The 19,757-nt window shown below is 46.6% G+C and overlaps 1 protein-coding gene across 3 annotated transcripts in view; it reads right to left on the bottom strand.

Moving 5' to 3' along the window:
* LOC311111090 (poliovirus receptor homolog) overlaps window positions 1-19,757 on the bottom strand; it is an 80,920-nt gene that overhangs the window by 48,765 nt on the left and 12,398 nt on the right. The window contains exon 1 of one of the 3 annotated variants that reach the window (XM_084153768.1): window positions 9,309-9,496. The exons of the other annotated variants lie outside the window; for them this stretch is intronic. The gene's annotated coding sequence lies outside the window, so the exon portion shown is untranslated. Of the gene's footprint in view, window positions 1-9,308; window positions 9,497-19,757 lie in introns of those variants that run through there. 3 annotated transcript variants of the gene reach the window in all.

Raw genomic sequence — 19,757 nt, 5'->3', positions numbered from 1 at the left:
AGAGAAGAGTGAAGTGGACAGATTCAAATAGAATAAGGAGGAGAGGATGGAGATGAGAAGATTGAAGGGGGAGAGGGAAGGAGAGAGAGAGAGAGAGAGGAGAGGGGAGAGGGAGGGAGAAAGAGAGAGAGGATTGAAGGGTAGAGAAAACCGAGAGCGAGAGGAGTCTGGAACCAACAAGACCCTGAACATCTTCTACCCCCAAGCCATAAGACTGCCAAATAGTTTGTTAAATATACTGAACAAAAATATAAAAACGCAGCATGCAACAATTTTAACGATTTTACTGAGTTACAGTTTACAAATAAATTCATTAGGCCCTAATCTTTGGATTTTATATGACTGGGCAGGGGCGCAGCCATGGGTGGGCCTGGAGGGCATAGGCCCACCCACTTGGGAGCCAGGCCCAGCCAATCAGAATGAGTTTTTCCCCACAAAAGGACTTCATTACAGACAGAAATACTCCTCAGTTTCATCAGCTGTCCGGGTAGCTGGTCTCAGATCCTGCAGGTGAAGAAGCCGGATGTGGAGGTCCTGGGCTGGCGTGGTTACACCTGGTCTGCGGTTATGAGGCCGGTTGGACGTACTGCCAAATTATCTAAAACGACGTTGCCATTGTGTTGTGTGACAAAACTGCACATTTTAGAGTGGCCTTTTATTGTCCCCAGCACAAGGTGCACCTGTATAATGATCATGCTGTTTAATTAGCTTTGTGATATGCCACACCTGTCAGGTGGATGGATTATATTGTAAAGGACAAATGTTCACTAACAGTGATGTAAACAAATTTGGCCACAAAATTTGAGAGAAATAAGCTTTTTGTGCATATGGAAAAATGTATGGATCTTTTATTTCAGCTCATGAAACATGGGACCAACATTTTACATGTTGCGTTTATATTTTTGTTCAGTATGTTAACCAATAGCTACCCGGACTTACTGCATTGATCCTTTTTGCACCAACTCTTTTGACTCATCACATACACTGCTGTTACTGTTTATAGTCTATCCTGTTGCCTAGTCAGTTTTTCTATTATTTGTATTTCCCCCCTCTCTGTATTGTTGGGAAGGGCCTGTAAGTAAGCATTTCACTGTTAGTCTGCACCTGTTGTTTACGAAGCATGTGACAAATAACATTTGATTTGAGAAGGGTAGAGGAAACAGAGAGAGAGGAGATGGTTGAAGGGTAGGATGGAGAGGGAGGAGAGAGAACAGAAGCTGTGTGTCAGTCAGTGCTGCTCTACTTTACTGTGCTTCAGTTTACCGCCTAAAGGACGGGTGACACACAACACGCCCACCAACACATACACACACCAACACCGATTTGGCCATCTAATAGTAGCACATCAATGTTCAAGTCGGCATCCTAAGTACTGTCACCAATCATTAAGTCGCTCTCACACACACCCTGAGAGCAGTGACACCCCTGCCATATTAACCCCGTCCTCTCTGATCTCTGCCTGACACTGACTGACATCTACATATTTCCCACCATACCTTTGATGGAGGTAAAACGGATCAGGAAAAGGAGGTGGATGGAAGGACGAGAGGAGGAGAGACAGCTAGGGGATGTCAAAGTGATGCAGGATGAGTGGACAGCAAGAGAGAGCGGGGGATGAAAGGTTGAAAGAGAGAGGGTGAGAGGAATGGAGAGAGAGGAAGAGAGAGAGATAGGCTGAAAGTGAGAGAGCCTGAAAAAGAAAGGGAGACAGCAGGGTGAGAGTGACGAGTGAAGGAAGGGACATGAGGGAGGAATGGAGAGAACAGGGAATGAAGGAAAGGAAAGAGGGAGATCGAGAGAGGAGAGAAGGGGAAGCAATAAACAAGGTTGATGAGCGACATCTGAGGGACAGAGAGAGAAAGAGAATGAGAGCGAGAACAGGAGAGGGAATCAGTGCGAGGAGAGTGGAATGACAGAAGGAAAGAGGAAAAGGGAGAGGGAGGTGTGGAGCAGTAGAGGAGAGCAAAGGTAGACTACACACACTTGACCTTGAGAGAAAATGAGGACTGTCTCAGAATAGAGAGGGCAGAGGAACAGTGGGAGTATGACACACACCATTTGAACAGCCGTGGCTTTAAAGGGAACATACGCCTATTACCCTATCCTTGATTGTCTGCCTCCATGCCGGCTTACCTCCCTCCCTCCCTCCCTCCCTGCCTGCCGGTCTACTTACCTCCCTGTCGGTCTGTCTGCCTGCTTACCTCCCTCCCTGCCGGTCTACTTACCTCCCTGTCGGTCTGTCTGCCTGCTTACCTCCCTCCATGCCTGCCTGCTTACTTCCCTGTCGGTCTGTCTGCTTACTTCCCTGCCTGCCTGCCTGCTTCTTACCTCCCTGCATGCTTCTTTCCTCCCAGTCTGTCTCCCTGTCCTCCTGCCTACCTACCTGAATCAGTGCGTGACTGAGTGAGGGAGTGAGGCTGATGGCTAATTGGTTCTCTTGTCCTCGGTCTGATGGTCAATGTGATGCAGCACAGTCCATCTCCAGACCCAAAGTGGCCAGTTATTTACAGAGTAACACCACATCCCCAGTATTCACTAGAGCATTTACTGGCCAAAACAAGCATTCAGCCTACTGTCTAATACCATACAGGCTTAACCCTCAAACAGTATCCCTGCTGTGTGCCCTCTGGCCTCAAGTCCTGTTCAGTAGGGAGGAAACTGATAAATATTTGGAAATTGAGTGAAGCAGGGAGGTTCAACCTGCATGTGTCCAATAAGAACAAAGAGTTTTGTTTTCCATTGCTAAACATTGTGATGTCATGTATCCTACTGAGAATGACTTTGTACATTAGCCTCGGTGCTACCCTGTACTCCACAGAGCTCTGTGGTGGTCAATTTGTTCAATGACCCTGGACCTTGATTTATTTGATTACCTACATTACCTGCTGCATTCCCTCTGGCATTCAACCAAATGCATTTAGCCTTTTAGCTTCTCAGTGTGATCCTGTGGGTTTGCCATTGGTTGTCTCTCTGGGGTTGATGCCAAATAACCTGCATCTGCGAAAGTACTCAGAGTGTCATATTATTATTGTGTCACTCTGTCATCCGTCCCAGATGGCACCCTATTCCCTATATAGTGTGCATTTAGAGCCCTGCGGGCCCTGGTCAAAAATAGTGCACTACATTGGGAATAGGGTACTATTTGGTACAAAGCCTGTGACTGGGCTAATAAGGTAGTCTTAATAAGTACTTGCTGCTGTAGGCTTTGTGGTGGCGAGGGAGAACGTACATTAGCCTTTGTGCCTTCTGGTCAAGGAGAATAATAGGATTGATGCATGCTACAGTGGTAGAATCTACAGTAACTGTAATGGCGGGCATTTGCCCTCTAAACTGCACACACTTCTCTCAAAGTAACAGCAGAATTGGGCTGCTCTGTAGTCTGTACAGTATCTCTACATGAAGTGAAGCCTCATCTTGGGGTGTAAAAAACATCCTTTGCTCTTTAGACGAGCATAACAACCTGTACTGTAGACAATAAGTAATAACTTTGGTTGACTGTGTTTATTCAGCAAATTAAAACACCCACCTGAAATATCCCCTTATTCAATTACATTGGTAGACTCGTACAATGACATTCATATTTCAAAAGAGGAAAAACGTTCTCTACACACACACACACACACACACACACGGTTTGGTATGCAGGGAGCAGAGTGTAGCGTAGTAAGACTTAGGTTGGACAGCAGCGGGCAGGGTAGGCAGTTGACATGCTAATAACAACAGGAGGAGAGGAAGTGGAGAGAAGGTGAAACGTGCCCCATCCTCTCATTGACCTTCTCACAGCCCACTACATCACCAGATAATCAATACACAGGAAGGATACATTTAGATACACTACAACTATAGGCAGCGCCTCAAATGACAGCCTATTCCACATATAGTGCACTACTTTTGACCAGAGCCCTATGGAGGTAGTGCACTATATTGGTAAAAGGGCTCTGGTCAAAAGTTGTGCACTATATATGAAAAAAATAGGGTGTCATCTGAGATTTGCACACATATCACCCAATGGATAAATATTCAGTCATATATAGACTATTCAGTATTCAGAGACCAATCCGGTAGTGTTACAGTGAGGTTGCATGGGTTCTACTTCAGGTGAAAGCCTCTCTCTCTCTGACACAATAACACCCAAAGGAGGAGAGAAGAGCATAGCTAGTACATTACAGTTTAACAATGACATGATGAAATATTGGAGAGTACAACAGTCCTAAAACAGTCTGGAAAACACAGAGCCATGACAGAAAGAGGAATAGAGACAAGGATGGAGGGCAGAAAGAGGAATAGAGAGAAGGATGGAGGACAGAAAGAGGAATAGAGACAAGGATGGAGGGCAGAAAGAGGAATAGAGACAAGGATGGAGGGCAGAAAGAGGAATAGAGAGAAGGATGGAGGGCAGAAAGAGGAATAGAGAGAAGGATGGAGGGCAGAAAGAGGAATAGAGAGAAGGATGGAGGACAGAAAGAGGAATAGAGAAGGATGGAGGGAAGAAAGATGAATAGAGAGAAGGATGGAGGACAGAAAGAGGAATAGAGAGAAGGATGGAGGACAGAAAGAGGAATAGAGAGAAGGATGGAGGACAGAAAGAGGAATAGAGAGAAGGATGGAGGACAGAAAGAGGAATAGAGAAGGATGGAGGACAGAAAGAGGAATAAAAACAGAAGGATGAGGACAGAAAGAGGAATAGAGAGAAGGATGGAGGACAGAAAGAGGAATAGAGAGAAGGATGGAGGACAGAAAGAGGAATAGAGAGATGGATGGAGGACAGAAAGAGGAATAGAGAGATGGATGGAGGACAGAAAGAGGAATAGAGAGTAGGATGGAGGGCAGAAAGAGGAATAGAGAGAAGGGATTGTGTAATGAAAGAGGGATGACATCAGGCAGGAATGAGCTTCAAAGTGACAGAAATTAATAGCTGGGGGAAATCTGTAGGGAGATAGAGGTGTGTGTGTGTGTGTGTGTGTATATGGAATAAAATTCAGATAAACAACAGATGTAGACTAACAGTGAAATTCTTACTTACATGTCCTTTTTACAGGTCCAATGCAGAGTTATAGATAAAAATATATAATAAAAAATAAAAAACAGTGACATGAGGAATATATACGCTGTGAATAACAATAATGAGTCAAAATAACATGGCTATATACAGGGAGCACCAGTACAGAGTTGATGTGCAGGGGTACGAGGTAATTGAGGTAGCTATGTACATATAGGTAGGGGTAACGTGACTAGGCAACAGGATAGATCATAAACAGTAGCAGCAGCGTATGTGGAAGTGTGTGTGGGGCATCAATATGCATGTTATGTTATGTGTATGTGGGCGATTGTAGTGTCTGTGTGTGTTGGTGTGTAAATATGTGTGTGTGTGTGTGTGTGTGTGTGTGTGTGTGTGTGTGTGTGTGTGTGTGTGTGTGTCCTGTCTGTTTGCATACCAAAGCTTGTTTGCTTACATGCTTTGTATTGGAGTTTGTTCTGTAGGGAGTATGTTAATATTTGCGCACAAAAGTCAAGTTTGTTCCTTTATTACACAAAAACTAAAAATGAAAACTAGTTCATTTAAATAGTTAGTATGCCTCCAATTGAAAGTAAAACTAGACAGTGACCCTACCTGTACTCTCAGGTCACTGAAGCGTACTGTATATGACTGAGTGAGTGTGAGAACTACTACAGCAGGACCTGACAGAGGCCTCCAGATCCTTTACTACAGGGACCCCAGCAGGACCTGACAGACTAAATGTATTACATGCCGCATCTCGGTGGATTTCCACCCTTCCCCCTCTACTTCCTCCCTCTCTCCCTGTCCCTCCATCTCCCTCCCTCTGTACCCCCCTCACTCCTCCCCTCCCCCTCAGCAGGTATGCACATACCAGACAGCAGAAGATCAATTCCGTTCCAGTGAGTTTGTTTGGATAGAGTGATCGTTATAGGAGTAGACTTTGAATAAGGCTCCACTCAGTCATAGGATGCACCCCAAATGGCACCCTATTCCCTATATACAGTAGTGCACTACCTTTGACCAGGGCCCATAGGGCATGCATCCTATGACTGAGTGCAGCCATACAGTAGCTGAATTTAGTTTCAACAGTAGTGTACTAAATGTCCAGAGTAGTGTAGTCTCCTAACAAGGGCTATACCTACTTACATACAGTACTGAACATTGACATGGTTTTGTACAATCCTGTACAGTACATACTACATCATTTAAGTACTCAACTAAACAAAAAAACATGCATACCCATTCTCAAAGCGTGTGCCCACTCAAACGTATAAATCAGACACACACAAGCCCAAGATGACACACACGGCGGGGCCCAGGCAGGCACTCGTCTCTACAGGCTGAATTATTCATTTCCTTGTGAAAAAGAGAGCACAGCGCTCTCCTCTTCTCATACCTCCATTATTGATCAAGAGAAACATCTACACTGGGGAGGGTGTGAGAGAGGGTGTGTGAGAGAGGGTGTGTGAGAGAGAGAGAGAGAGAGAGAGCAAGAGAGAGAGCAAGAGAGAGAGCAAGAGAGAGAGAGAGAGAAAGAGAGAGAGAGAGAGAGAAAGAGAGAAAGAGAGAAAGAGAGAGAGAAAGAGCAGGAGAGCGAGAGAGAGAGAGAGAGAGAGAAAAGAGAGAGAAAGAGCAGGAGAGCGAGAGAGAGTGCAATATAAAGAAAGAGAGGAAGGGTGTGTGACTCCAGACAGAGACTACAGAGGAGGATGTAAATGGTTGATGGCCTGTTCAGACTCCATAAAGACAACACATGCTTGTTTACAGAGGACAGAGGACACTGCTCTCCTCAGCCAAATATACTGCTGCTACTGACTCAGTATCTCTGCTGTTATACTGCTACAGTCTCTACGGATGCGTGGGCCCGGGTCAAACATAGTGCACTATAAAGGGAATAGGGTGGCATTTGGGACTCAGCCTCCTGCTACAGTACAGTCCACCTCTCCTCTGGGACTGTCTGTGGCCATGACAGCTTTGTCCTATTCTAGCCCAGGCCCAAGTCTTCCCTCTCGCTCTATATCCTTCTAGCTTTGGTCCATCCTTTCTCCATCTGGTTCTAGTCTTCTCTCTACACCTCATTCCAACCAACACCTCCCCAGGCAGATCCTAGCTAACACAAACCAGACCTCAGATCAGTGTCAGGGGAAGTAGTAACCCCTAAACACAGATTCGGGATCAGATTCTCAAAAACTTCCCTGATCTCTCTTTTTAATTCTAGCCTTGTCCTACACCTCTTTAGCGAGTCTAGCAGGCTGACTGCTTCAGCACAAAAAAACAGGTTCCCCGACATCTCTCTCACCCAGTCTGTCTGTCAGTATCTCACCTCCTCAGCCCCAGAATAGAGTTACCATCATTTATACAGGTCTAGGATCACAGGGAGTGGCAGGTGATCCGGTAGACACACGCTGAACCAGACAGGTACTTCTCCAATAGGTTTTTAAGTTATGGACATGTTGCCTTAAAGAAACACAATTGCAACTTTATGCTGGCCTTTTGTACTAATCAAAACTGTCTGCATTCTATGTGGGTATGTGTCTGAACTGTGTGTGTGTGTGAGTGAGAGAGTCCATCATTCCTGTGCAGTGTAGCAATGTGCCTATATTAAGGGGATATTTTGGGTTACAGTAGGTGTGAGCTTCTGATTCATCTGCTGTATAAAATCCCTCCTGGGGTTTAGGGAGAGAGATTCCATGACAACACCTCAGTTTACACCTCGTCAACAACACAACCACAGCTGAGTTGCTGCGCTCCCTCGTTGCCATCGGTTACATTCAACTTTAATTCACCTTGGGCCGTTTCCCAGCTGCTCTTCCTACTTTGTCAGAGCTGTCACTCAGACCTAATTACACACGCCCATTGGTTGCCGTCGTGGCTTGTAAGGGCCCGTACCCCAATCAAAGAGGCGGTAGACCAATCCAATTGCTGATACTTTTAAAGGATTAAAATAGTGTACGTCAGGGATAGGCAACCCTGGTTCTGGACAGCTGCAGGCACTTCATGTTTTTGATTTAACCGACTTGGAAGACCAGGTGTCTTGAATTTAGGCAATCACTGAACTGATCAATTAGCTCAGTTCGCCGGTGCTGCGTTCAGTACATAAAACTTAATAGAGCGTTCAATTGAACTGAAACAGTGCTGTACTGAACAACCAGTTTAAAAAACAGGGAGGAGTTGGGTTGTGAGTTCAAAATGCACCGCTGCCCTTTAAATACGTCACTCATTGCTTCAAGCCACGACCCGGCACACCTACCGAACGGAGCAAACGTATCTCAAAGTCTGTTCAAGAAAGTACAAGGACGTTTTGGGAAAACGTGTCGTTCAGTAGAAACCGTTCCACAACGTAGCAAACGTTCAAGCAAACTAAAACGCACCCCTGGTGTGGTGCCTAGTTGGAACAAAATCTTGCACAGTACCTGCGGCACTCCAGGAACATGGTTGCCTACCCCTGGTGTACGTGATATAAAGAGGGCATTAAACCACAACAATCTGACTGAATCAGGACTTCTGCATCAAACCAATGCCAAGCCATATGGCTGGCTAACAGAAAGCTGACTGGGGGACGGTGTAGTGAACGGTTGGTCAGATATTATCAACTGATGATTGTCTACATCAGAACAGCTGAGGAAGACTCTGGCCTAAATTAGAAAGCTAGCCTGTTGGAATGAATCACTGCTGACAAGCAAGAGAGATGAAGGAGAAGGAGAGCGAGAGAGACAGAAAGGGAGACAGACATAATGTGAGACACACAAAGGAAGAGGCCGAGAATGAGCGACAGAAAGGGGTGGAAAGAGAGAGAAGTCTTTGTGAAGGCAGTAACAGAACAGTTCCATTGTCCTGCTGTTTCTCTCAGGTCTGTTAGGACCAGTAGAGGGATGGGTTCCCTCCTGCCATTGTTCCCATTCTGAATAGGTGGCAGGCTATAATGAAACCCAGCGCTCTAACACACACCTCCCATAGGCTCCCACCTCACTGGAGGTAAAGTGACATAAGAAGAGAGGGATGGGGTAAAATAGAGAACACAGCCTTCCTTCCTTTATGATCATCAACTGGATTTAAATAGGAGCTTTAGTTTACATTGTAAGAGAGAATGGTGTGAACCAACCAACAGCACTGTCCTATAGCTCTTTCAATCTAACACCTCTACAGCACAGGTCTATAGGGAGTTGGTATATTACCTACATCACCATGGTGACAGGCGTTGCGAACACTGTGAGCTTGCGGGTTTAAACAGTGTTATTAGTAAAGTGGTCCAAACATTATTATATCACTGAGGGTTTATTAAAGCAACAATCATTGAGTAGACATTTACCTGCTTCTCTTTGGGCTTTGTGTTTCTCATCCAGCTCCTGTGTTGCGTCTCCATGATGATTAGACTGAGCCCTCAGACAGACACAGGACAGGAGGGAGGCAGCGGTGGACTGTGTCTGGGAGACAAGTCATTTAGCCTACAAAATCTGTCTGGCAAGCACACTGATCTAAGGCAATGGCAGCTCTCTGAAGATCACAAGGAGAGCTCTTTCCTAAGATCACACAGGAATAATAGCACACACACTATTACACACCATCAGGCCGGAACAGTCACCCATCTACCAGTCATTACAGTTGGGAGGGGCTGCCTTTGTTGACTGTCTATTCTGTTAAGATAGAGTGATCGATAGAGAGATGGAGGGGATAGATAGAAGGATGGACGGGAAATAGGACATTGTCCCTAAATAGACCCTCTCGCTTGGCCGTCCCTGCCATGCTCTGATGCCCTACTACAACAGGGGCCCATAGTCATTAGACTGTAATCAATAACACACAGACAGAGGGACAGATCATTGAGGCTGTGTTGTGCCCTAATTTGACTGTATTCTCCACCTTGTCATTTTTGTTTAAGAGGCAAAGTTGTTCACCGTTTCCCCTTAACCAAGACCTGAAACTATTCACTAAAGGACCAGAACTGTTTTAATTCTGCAATTAGTATCAAAGTACAGAGTTCTAATTTGGGCCACACATTTCCATTCCAAGCTATTACATACAGATTCCAGTATAATGGGTGGGTTAAGTTCCCATCCAGTGGACTAATTCCTTACTAAGCAACCCAGACTGGTCTTTCAGGGAAATTTCCCATCAAAACTGTTTCAGTATGACGGTCAAATTCCAACAGACAAAGTGCAGTTGCAGAAACTGAACCAAGCCCATAATGTCACCATCAAACCAAATCTGTCCGTTGCCAAAGTGAAAGTAAATGTCTTACTCAGTAAACATGAAAGTAAACATTGTACTCCATATTTGTGTGGGTAAAAATTAACCACAGTAACAGGCTTATTTTTTCTGCTGACACAATATGGAAACTAAAGATGTTTTCTAGTTTGATAACTCTTATGACTGACAGGTTAATAGAGCGCTTCCCTCCCTCCCTCCTTCCCTCTCCAGGTGTGTGATGTTGGCAATCAAAGGACACCTGGGCTGCTACCTACCTGATGACAGAGGGCAGTGCTGCTGTGAGGTAACACACCAAGTGATGACAGAGGGCAGTGCTGCTGTGAGGTAACACACCAAGTGATGACAGAGGGCAGTGCTGCTGTGAGGTAACACACCAAGTGAGGACAGAGGGCAGTGCTGCTGTGAGGTAACACACCAAGTGAGGACAGAGGGCAGTGCTGCTGTGAGGTAACACACCAAGTGAGGACAGAGGGCAGTGCTGCTGTGAGGTAACACACCAAGTGAGGACAGAGGGCAGTGCTGCTGTGAGGTAACACACCAAGTGAGGACAGAGGGCAGTGCTGCTGTGAGGTAACACACCAAGTGAGGACAGAGGGCAGTGCTGCTGTGAGGTAACACACCAAGTGAGGACAGAGGGCAGTGCTGCTGTGAGGTAACACACCAAATGCCACATCAAATGCTAGCTGGCTAATCACACACACACACTAGTTAATGAGTCAGATCCTCAAAGGATCTCCATCAGCCCAGGCAGGAATATTCAGATGAACAGCAGCTCTACAGAGAGAGGGAGAGGTTGAAGGTCATAGGATACCTGGAACCAGCTTGTCTTGTGAAATCTGATCTAAGAGTACGAGGGAAAAGTGCCGTTCCATATCTCTGGTATGATGCTCTCTGTTCTCCAAATGAGCAATGTAGCACACACACACAGTCGCAGGCAGGGGCAGACACGCACGCACGCGCACACACACACACACACACACACACACACACGAAGGGTAGAAGCTTTATCTCTGCATCTTTTAAATTAGACAGCTTGTTGCGTTTCCCATTAAGGGATTTGAGCGACGGTTAAATCCCAGCTCCTGTGATATTCCGGAGCCGTCGTTCCCGCCTAGCGTTGGGAGCAGCGTTGATTAGGAGCGGATCTGCCACGCTGATCTCAGATTTCTACCCCAGATCAGATCAGAGCCCCATCCATGAGCATAGAGGGAGGAGGTCAGAGGAACTAATTGCACACGCGGCAGCTAGTCACTCTCACACTCTCACACACACACACACACACACACACACATACACACACACACACACACCTAAGCCCGGGCAATGCCCCCAGGGCTCCAGACATCAGAATGACGCGACCCCCCCCACTCCTCCTTTTCAGAGAGCGAGAGAGTGAGAGCAATAAAAATAACCTTCAATTAGTTTCTCAAGTACTGAAAGGAACCCATACACAAACTCGTCACACTTGACGTGATGACATGTCTATCAATATCTAGTTCAGGCCAATACAAGCCCCTTAATACTACAGTACAGTATAGTCAACAGTAGTCATTGGCTTTATGTGACTAGCTATAATGTGACAGGCAGTCAATCCTCCAACACCCAGCTCCATTCAGTCAGTCTGTTCAGATCACAGCCCAGTTATGCTTTCAACCTAGCCGACAGAATTAGAGGGGAATGAGAGACAAATAGATGGAGACACAGAGAGATGCTCCAGAGTTGAGCAACAGCTGCTGAGCATCACATCTGTTCAGAGCAGAGTCATCAGCAAACAGACCGACTGGAACAGACCCCACAGAGCACTGCCATAGGGGGAGAGGGAGAAAGAGATGGAGAGAGGAGGGAAATCGCATAGATGGAGATAAAGCCATGGCAACAACCAGCTACTCTGTGAAATGGTAGAGGAATCTAGAAGCACACGTTCTCTTCCTGCCTCTGCCTTCCTCATCCCTTCACATCCCCCTCTCCCTTCCTTCCTCCTTCCCTCGCTTTCTCATGTGAGACTGACAGAACAAGAGAGGCCTGTGAGTGTGAAGATGAAAGGCTGGGGTTGGGCAGAGGGGTGTGTGTGTTCGTGTGTTCTCATGAATGAATGACCCCTCTTGTCGTTCCCCCTCACACAATGGCTAAAAACATATACACCACGGGGTAAGAGGTCACACTGTGTTAGTGATGGGGGAAAAAATCTATACAGTTACATATCAGGATATTATTTTTGACGATATCGTATTGACAATACCGCATATAATTTTTTTGAGGCATTTGGCTGTACCTGCACCAAGTATAGCTTGTTCTCCATCTTGTTTTTAAATAGGAAGCCAAATTATTTCCATGACTGATCAAAAGTCATTTTCTCATGGCTCTCTCTTGTCCCCCTGCAGCAGACATATGGTGAGCAATATGTTCGGAACATCGAATAGCAATAAAATCACAGTATCGAATCGCAATACATATAGAATCTGGAGAAACGCAATACATATCGTATCTGCACCTAAGTATAGTGATAATATCTTATCGTGAGGTCCCTGCCAATTTCCAGCCCTATTGTATGTGTCCTTACTGTCCCCCATCTCAAGTTCTCATGGGTGGTATTAGCAAGTGAACCCCACTAAACCACACCTCCAACAAACTTGTCTAATCTTATCATCTGAGTGCAGGTAAAACTCATCGCCTCATCCCAGTTCCAACAATAATACTGAGTGTACTGAGCTATAGTGGCCATTCCACCCTGAGGAACACACAGTACTAGGAGAGGAACTAGCTGTCCAGTCATGACCGCTTCCCAAATGGCACCCTATCCCCTTTATAGTGGACTACTTTTGACCAGGGCACCACATGTCTATGGCCAGAGACTGACAGAGGGCAGCCCTGTAGCAGTGTGAGTGCTCTACATCACATGTCATTTGGCAGCAAATGAAGGGAGAGAGAAGAGTAGTTAATGTTGATATCTCTCCAGGGTCCCTGAGCACAGCACAGAGCAGACTTTATGTTCATATCCCTCTAGTCTCTATAGTGGGGTAAACAACTGCACTCCTTTGAGCTCTACAGCTCTCCTCCTCCCCTCTTATCTCTCTCCTCCTCCTCTTCCTCCTCTTTTCTCATCCGACGCCACAAATAACAATCTACCCCACACAGCAGGCCCTTCCAAAATATTTACTCAGTTCTGTTCTGAATACAAAGGCCATTATCCCACTTCCTCTGATCTCCCACACACACAATTTATGACTATATATCGTATTGACAATATCGCAATATTATTTGTGCACTAGTTGGCTGTACCTGCACCAAAACTCCAGTATTTTTCCTTCATAGCTTGTTCTCCATCTTAAAAAATAAATAGGGATCCAATTTGTTTTCAGCACTTTTATTTCCATGACTGATCAAAACGTTGTCTCTCTGCAGCAGCCATATGGTGAGCAATATGTTTGGAACATCGAATCACAATAAAATCACAGTATCAAATCACAATACATATAGAATCTGGAGAAACGCAATACATATTGTATCTGCACCTAAGTATCGTGATAATATCGTATCGTGAGGTCCCTGGAAATTCCCAGCACCACACACACGTTAGAATTCCTGTGTCTCTAGGCTCTCTCCTGCTGATCACCTCTGACTGTTCTACCTCTGTTACCGCTCTCTAATGAGGAGGACTGCAGGTCCAGTACAGTAGGCCCCCTTGGCTTGTCGTGTGTTGCTCACACTCTCTCCCACACAGACACTTCTAATTTCTCAGTGTTCACACCTCCTTTGTCCTCCATCTCTTCCTGTGCAGCTTGTGTCCTTCCTTTGTCTCGCTCATCATCCATCTTCACCTCGCTCTCCTCATCAGCCTCTCCCTCTCTCTTTGCCCCTCTTCAGTCACTCTCTCATCTCTTTCCCCTTCCTCTCTCACACTCCCTGTCACCCCCCCTCTCTTCCCCTCCTCCCCCTCTCTGACAGCCTCTGTGGTTCCACAGGCTGCACCTGTGTCTCATTACCGCCACTGATGGTGTTGAAACGAGCTTCCCTCTCTCCTCTCTTCCCTATCCCTCTCTCCTCTCTTCCCTCTCTCCTCTCTCCTCTCTTCCCTATCCCTCTCTCCTCTCTTCCCTCTCTCCTCTCTCCTCTCTTCCCTATCCCTCTCTCCTCTCTTCCCTCTCTCCTCTCTTCCCTATCCCTCTCTCCTCTCTTCCCTCTCTCCTCTCTCCTCTCTTCCCTATCCCTCTCTCCTCTCTTCCCTCTCTCCTCTCCTCTCCCCCTTTAGCTACTGCCAAGGCACATTTATCTCTGTGTGCTGAACAATAACCTACTTCTCACTTTCTCACTCTCCCTCTCTTGTCCGTTCAGCCATTGTAAATGGAGTTCAGATGGTTTCCTAGGTGGTCTGGTATGATGGTTGGGTTAGCTAGGTGGTCTGGTCTGATGGTTGGGTTAGCTAGGTGGTCTGGTCTGATGGTTGGGTTAGCTAGGTGGTCTGGTCTGATGGTTGGGTTAGCTAGGTGGTCTGGTCTGATGGTTGGGTTAGCTAGGTGGTCTGGTATGATGGTTGGGTTAGCTAGGTGGTCTGGTCTGATGGTTGGGTTAGCTAGGTGGTCTGGTCTGATGGTTGGGTTAGCTAGGTGGTCTGGTCTGATGGTTGGGTTAGCTAGGTGGTCTGGTCTGATGGTTGGGTTAGCTAGGTGGTCTGGTCTGATGGTTGGGTTAGCTAGGTGGTCTGGTCTGATGGTTGGGTTAGCTAGGTGGTCTGGTCTGATGGTTGGGTTAGCTACAGTGAGGGAAAAAAGTATTTGATCCCCTGCTGATTTTGTACGTTTGCCCACTGACAAAGACATGATCAGTCTATAATTTTAATGGTAGGTTTATTTGAACAGTGAGAGACAGAATAACAACAACAGAATCCAGAAAAACGCATGTCAAAAATTTTATAAATTGATTTGCATTTTAATTAGGGAAATAAGTATTTGACCCCCTCTCAATCAAAAGGATTTCTGGTAGACTGATTATTTCTTTGTCAGTGGGCAAACGTACAAGATCAGCAGGGGATCAAATACTTTTTCCCCTCACTGTAGGTGGTCTGATGGTTGGGTTAGCTAGGTGGTCTGATGGTTGGGTTAGCTAGGTGGTCTGATGGTTGGGTTAGCTAGGTGGTCTGATGGTTGGGTGCCTGGAGGAGGATGGAGCTCAAGCCTCTCCATCTTTGAACACATCTCCTGGTCCTGGTCTGGTGGTGCATTCAGCTTCAATCTCCTCTATCCATCTATCTATAATATTCAATTATACAACAGGCCTTGTTGCGCCTCTCCTCTCCCACTGAGACTGATTCAGATGGGGTGGTACGGACAACAGAGAATGTACAGTACATACTGAAATCTAGAGAATGGTGGAATATGTATCATTGTATGGGGGTTTTGGTTAACTCCAGCTACATCTGCATGGTAGGACAATGCCTTCCCCTTCCTCTAAACAGTGACTCGCATCATTTACACTGAGTATACAAAACATTAGGAACACCTGCTCTTTACATAACAGACTGACCAGGTGAAAGCTATGATGTCACTTGATAAATCCACTTCAAAATCAGTGTAGATGAAGGGGAAGAGGCAGGTTAAAGAAGGATTTTTAAGCCTTGAGACAATTGAGACATGGATTGTGTATGTCTGCCATTCAGAGGGAGAGATTTGATGACAAAAGCTTTAAGATTCTTTGAACGGGGTATGGTAGTAGGTGCCAGGTGCACCGGTTTGTCATCAAAGCGAGAGGAACGTTGCTGGGTTTTTCCACTCTCAACAGTGTGTATCAAAAATGGCCCACCAACCAAATGACATCCAGCCAACTTGGCACAACTGTGGGAAGCACTGGAGTCAACATGGGCCAGCATCCCTGTGGAACGCTTTCAACATCTTGTAGAGTCCATGCCCCAACAAATTAAGGCTGTTCTGAGGGCAAAAGGGGGTGCAACTCAATATTAGGAAGGTGTTCCTAATGTTTTGTACACTCAGCCATTTAGCACAGAGGGCAGTCATCTCACATTCACTAACAACACTAAATCTGACTATCACCAAAGATAGTCCCACTAACTGAGTATTAAATCACTGGGACATACAAACAAGCTGAGTAGTGTTAGTTCACCTTCCCACGCTATGAATATTAATTCGTTCTCATTATGTCGCTAGGCTGCGGTTGTCACATTGTACACCGCATAATTATGTCATCAACAAGGGGACGAACCATGTACAGAAGAGGGGAGAGGAGCTGTGGATGGGAATACACGTTCTGCATTATTATGCTTCAGTCTCTAGAATGAGCTCCAACTCTAGATCTCTGCCTTATAAAAAGGCCAGTTCATACTCTAGTTACATTTGGCACTAGTTTGAAATCAGCTTTAGTCCTAAGAGGAGAGGACTTGAGGAATAGTACATCTAAATCTTAGAACACAAACGGAAGTAACTAATTGATGACATTGACAGAACACTAAAACGACTCAACGAACGCAGGAAGCCATTCGCCAAGTCATTAGCCATGTTTAGATTGACAGAACTGTTCAGCGTCTGTTCACATCCTGCCAGCCACCGAACCCCCTCCATTCATCCATATATACACCTCCATTCATCCATCCCTCCATATATACCTATATTCATCCATCCCTCCATATATACACCTCCATTCATCCATCCCTCCATATATACACCTCCATTCATCCATCACTCCATATATACCTCTATTCATCCATCACTCCATATATACCTCTATTCATCCATCAGTCCATGTGCATGTAAATAAATATAGGCAGAGTGGGGAACAGACAGAGAGAGAAAGTAGGACACTCCAACCTGAGACAAGTAGGCCAGAAATGGAGAGAGAAATAACAGAACAAGAGAGAACAAGAGACAGGGGAAGACAGAGAGCGAGAGGAAAGAAGAGTTGAGCTGGGAACAGGAAGGAAGATGACAGTGGTTTTGGGGGGATAGATGGAGTCAGCTGGAAGGAATGAGGGGGGAGAGATAGCAAGGAAGAGAGGAAGGGAGGGAGGGAGAGCGGAAGGGAACAGACTGGTGCAGGGAAGAAAGCCAAAGGACTGAGGAAAAGGGAGGATGGCAGAGAGGAGGGTTATAGCTAGGGAGGACATCAATAATCTATGGCAGATAAAGCTATTCCGTGTTGAAAGGAGGAGAGAGAGAATGAGAAAACGAGAGAGAGAATGAGAGAGATTCAAAAGTTGGTAGGTGGGGCCTTGGGGACATCTATTTAAAACAAGAGAAATTAAAAGACGCTTGTGTTTGTTTAGAGAGCGGGGGCAACCCCCCCCACCCCCCCCACCCCGCTCCCCGCTCCCTAGGCAATGTCTATTTAAATGTGGGTTTAAAATCAGCGAGTGTTACAGCTCTAATCATGGCTGGCTGGTGTCACAGCACATTCCCTCTCTCTTTCTCTCTCCCCATCTCTCTCTCGCTCTACCCTTCTCCCACGCCCAAAGCCCTCACCCGTCGCTCAGAATGAACACACACTCACAAACTGAACACACACACCAAGCCCCCCTGGAGGGGCTGTTGCACGACAGAGCTGAATTCATGAATCACTGATGGACGAATCAGCTGCGAGCGAGGGAACGCAGGGAGGAGAGGAGGAGGAGTGAGAAAGGAGAGGGAGGATTGTTTCGTTTAAAGACTTTAAAAGTTAAGCAGAAATCAGGAAATTGCCCTTAGCTGCCTACAAGGCCAGGACACCCAGGAGGGTTCCCAGTGACATGCCTGGCTCTGCGCGCGCACACGCACACACACACACACACACACACACACACACACACACACACACACACACACACACACACACACACACACGTGTGTACTGAACAACAGCCTGTAAGTAGCTAAGAAAGCCAGTCAACTAGCATGAAGGAGATACACCAACACAGACACAGGAACTAAAACACACAAACCAAAGTAGTGCTACCACCAACTAGCCCGTCTACACCTGTTACTCCAACTGCCATTTCCTAGGGGGAGCTGGATAGTCAAAGGCAGCTCTGTCCATTCACACAGACAGACAGGTGAGCTGGACAGGAAGGAGGAGGAGGGGAGGTGGGGGGTGACCTGACCAGGTAGAGGGGGGTGAGCTGACCAGGTAGAGGAGGGGGAGGTTGGAGGCTCCCAGGTACAGGCTGCTCTGTGACGCTCTAGTGGCCCTGGGGGAGGGAGGGAGAAGGGGAAACTGGGAAAGTTAGGGGAGGGAGGAACTGGGGACTTCACTAGGAACACAATGGCAAGCCTGTTTTACTAACAACAGTGTATAATTTACCCACCAATGCCTGGCTGGCCCACAGTCCAACAGTAACTTGATTTGAATGGAAGTAACTCATATCAAGTCAAGTCAAGGCAAGGCGCTGTTCTTCCTCAAACCTGCTGTAGAACCCAAGCATGGTACATTTAGGGGAGGTGACCTGGCTAGACTTCACCTCTGTGTATTGTGCTCTACAGCCCTTGTAACAGCTGTGTCCTGAGTGTGAATGAGTGTGATAGGAGTTCTCAGAGGGTCGAGTGTGGCCACAGCATCTCTGTGGGACAGGTTAGCCCTGATAAAACCATGCATCTGTTTCCCTTTCCTCTCTTTCCCTTACACCACCTCCCTCCATCCTCTTTCTCTCTCCCTCTCTCCTTCCCTAGGCAATCTGTGATTCAGCCCACCATTGAGCCTGAGGTTCTGTGAAAAAAAAAGAGTGTTTGTGTGTGTTGGAGGGATAGACGAGTGCCATTCTGCAGCCAGGGTGAGGGAGGGAGGCAGGGAGGAGGAGGGAAGGGGGTTGAGATGATTGTTGGGAAACGTTGTTGCACTGTCGCAGCAACTTAACCTTCAAAAACTGCCTTCTGGGACAGGGGCGGGGGAGGGAAGGAGAAAAAGGAACATTGTTAGGAGGCAGAGAGAGACTGCAGTATAGAGACAAGATGATGGGAAAGGCACCATTACAAAATAGTGAGGGAAAAGAAGCAGAAAAGAAAGTAGTTTGTATTGGCAGACCTCCCGAGTGGCGCAGTGGTCTAAGGCTGTGCCACTAGAGATCCTGGTTCGAATCCAGGCTCTGTCGTAGCTGGCCGCGACCGGGAGACCCATGGGGCGGCGCACAATTGGCCCAGCGTCGTCCAGGGTAGGGGAAGGAATGGCCGGCAGGTATGTAGCTCAGTTGGTAGAGCATGGCGTTTGCAACGCCAGGGTTGTTGGTTCGATTCCCACGGGGGGCCAGAATGAAAAAAATCACTAACTGTAAGTCGCTCTGGATAAGAGCGTCTGCTAAATTACTAAAAAATTTAAATAAAATTGTAAAGACAAACTTCAAGGTTGATGTAGGTGAAAGAGAACGAGAGAATTGGACAGAGGGGGGAGAGAGGGAGATGAGGGGGGAGAGAGGGAGATGAGGGGGAGAGAGGGAGATGAGGGGGAGAGAGGGAGATGAAGGGGAAAGAGAGGGAGAGAGAGAGAGAGGAGAAAGAAGGGAACCAAAGACATTCAAATTACAGCAGGAGAAACAAGACAGTGATGACTCAGGAAAGAGAAGGAGAGAGAGAGCAAAGGA

This window comes from Coregonus lavaretus, assembly GCF_964263955.1.
Source record: "Coregonus lavaretus genome assembly, chromosome: 3".
Classification (NCBI taxonomy): Eukaryota; Metazoa; Chordata; class Actinopteri; order Salmoniformes; family Salmonidae; genus Coregonus; species Coregonus lavaretus.
Note: the sequence above shows the minus strand (reverse complement) of the source record. Positions and strands in the feature narration are given on the sequence as shown.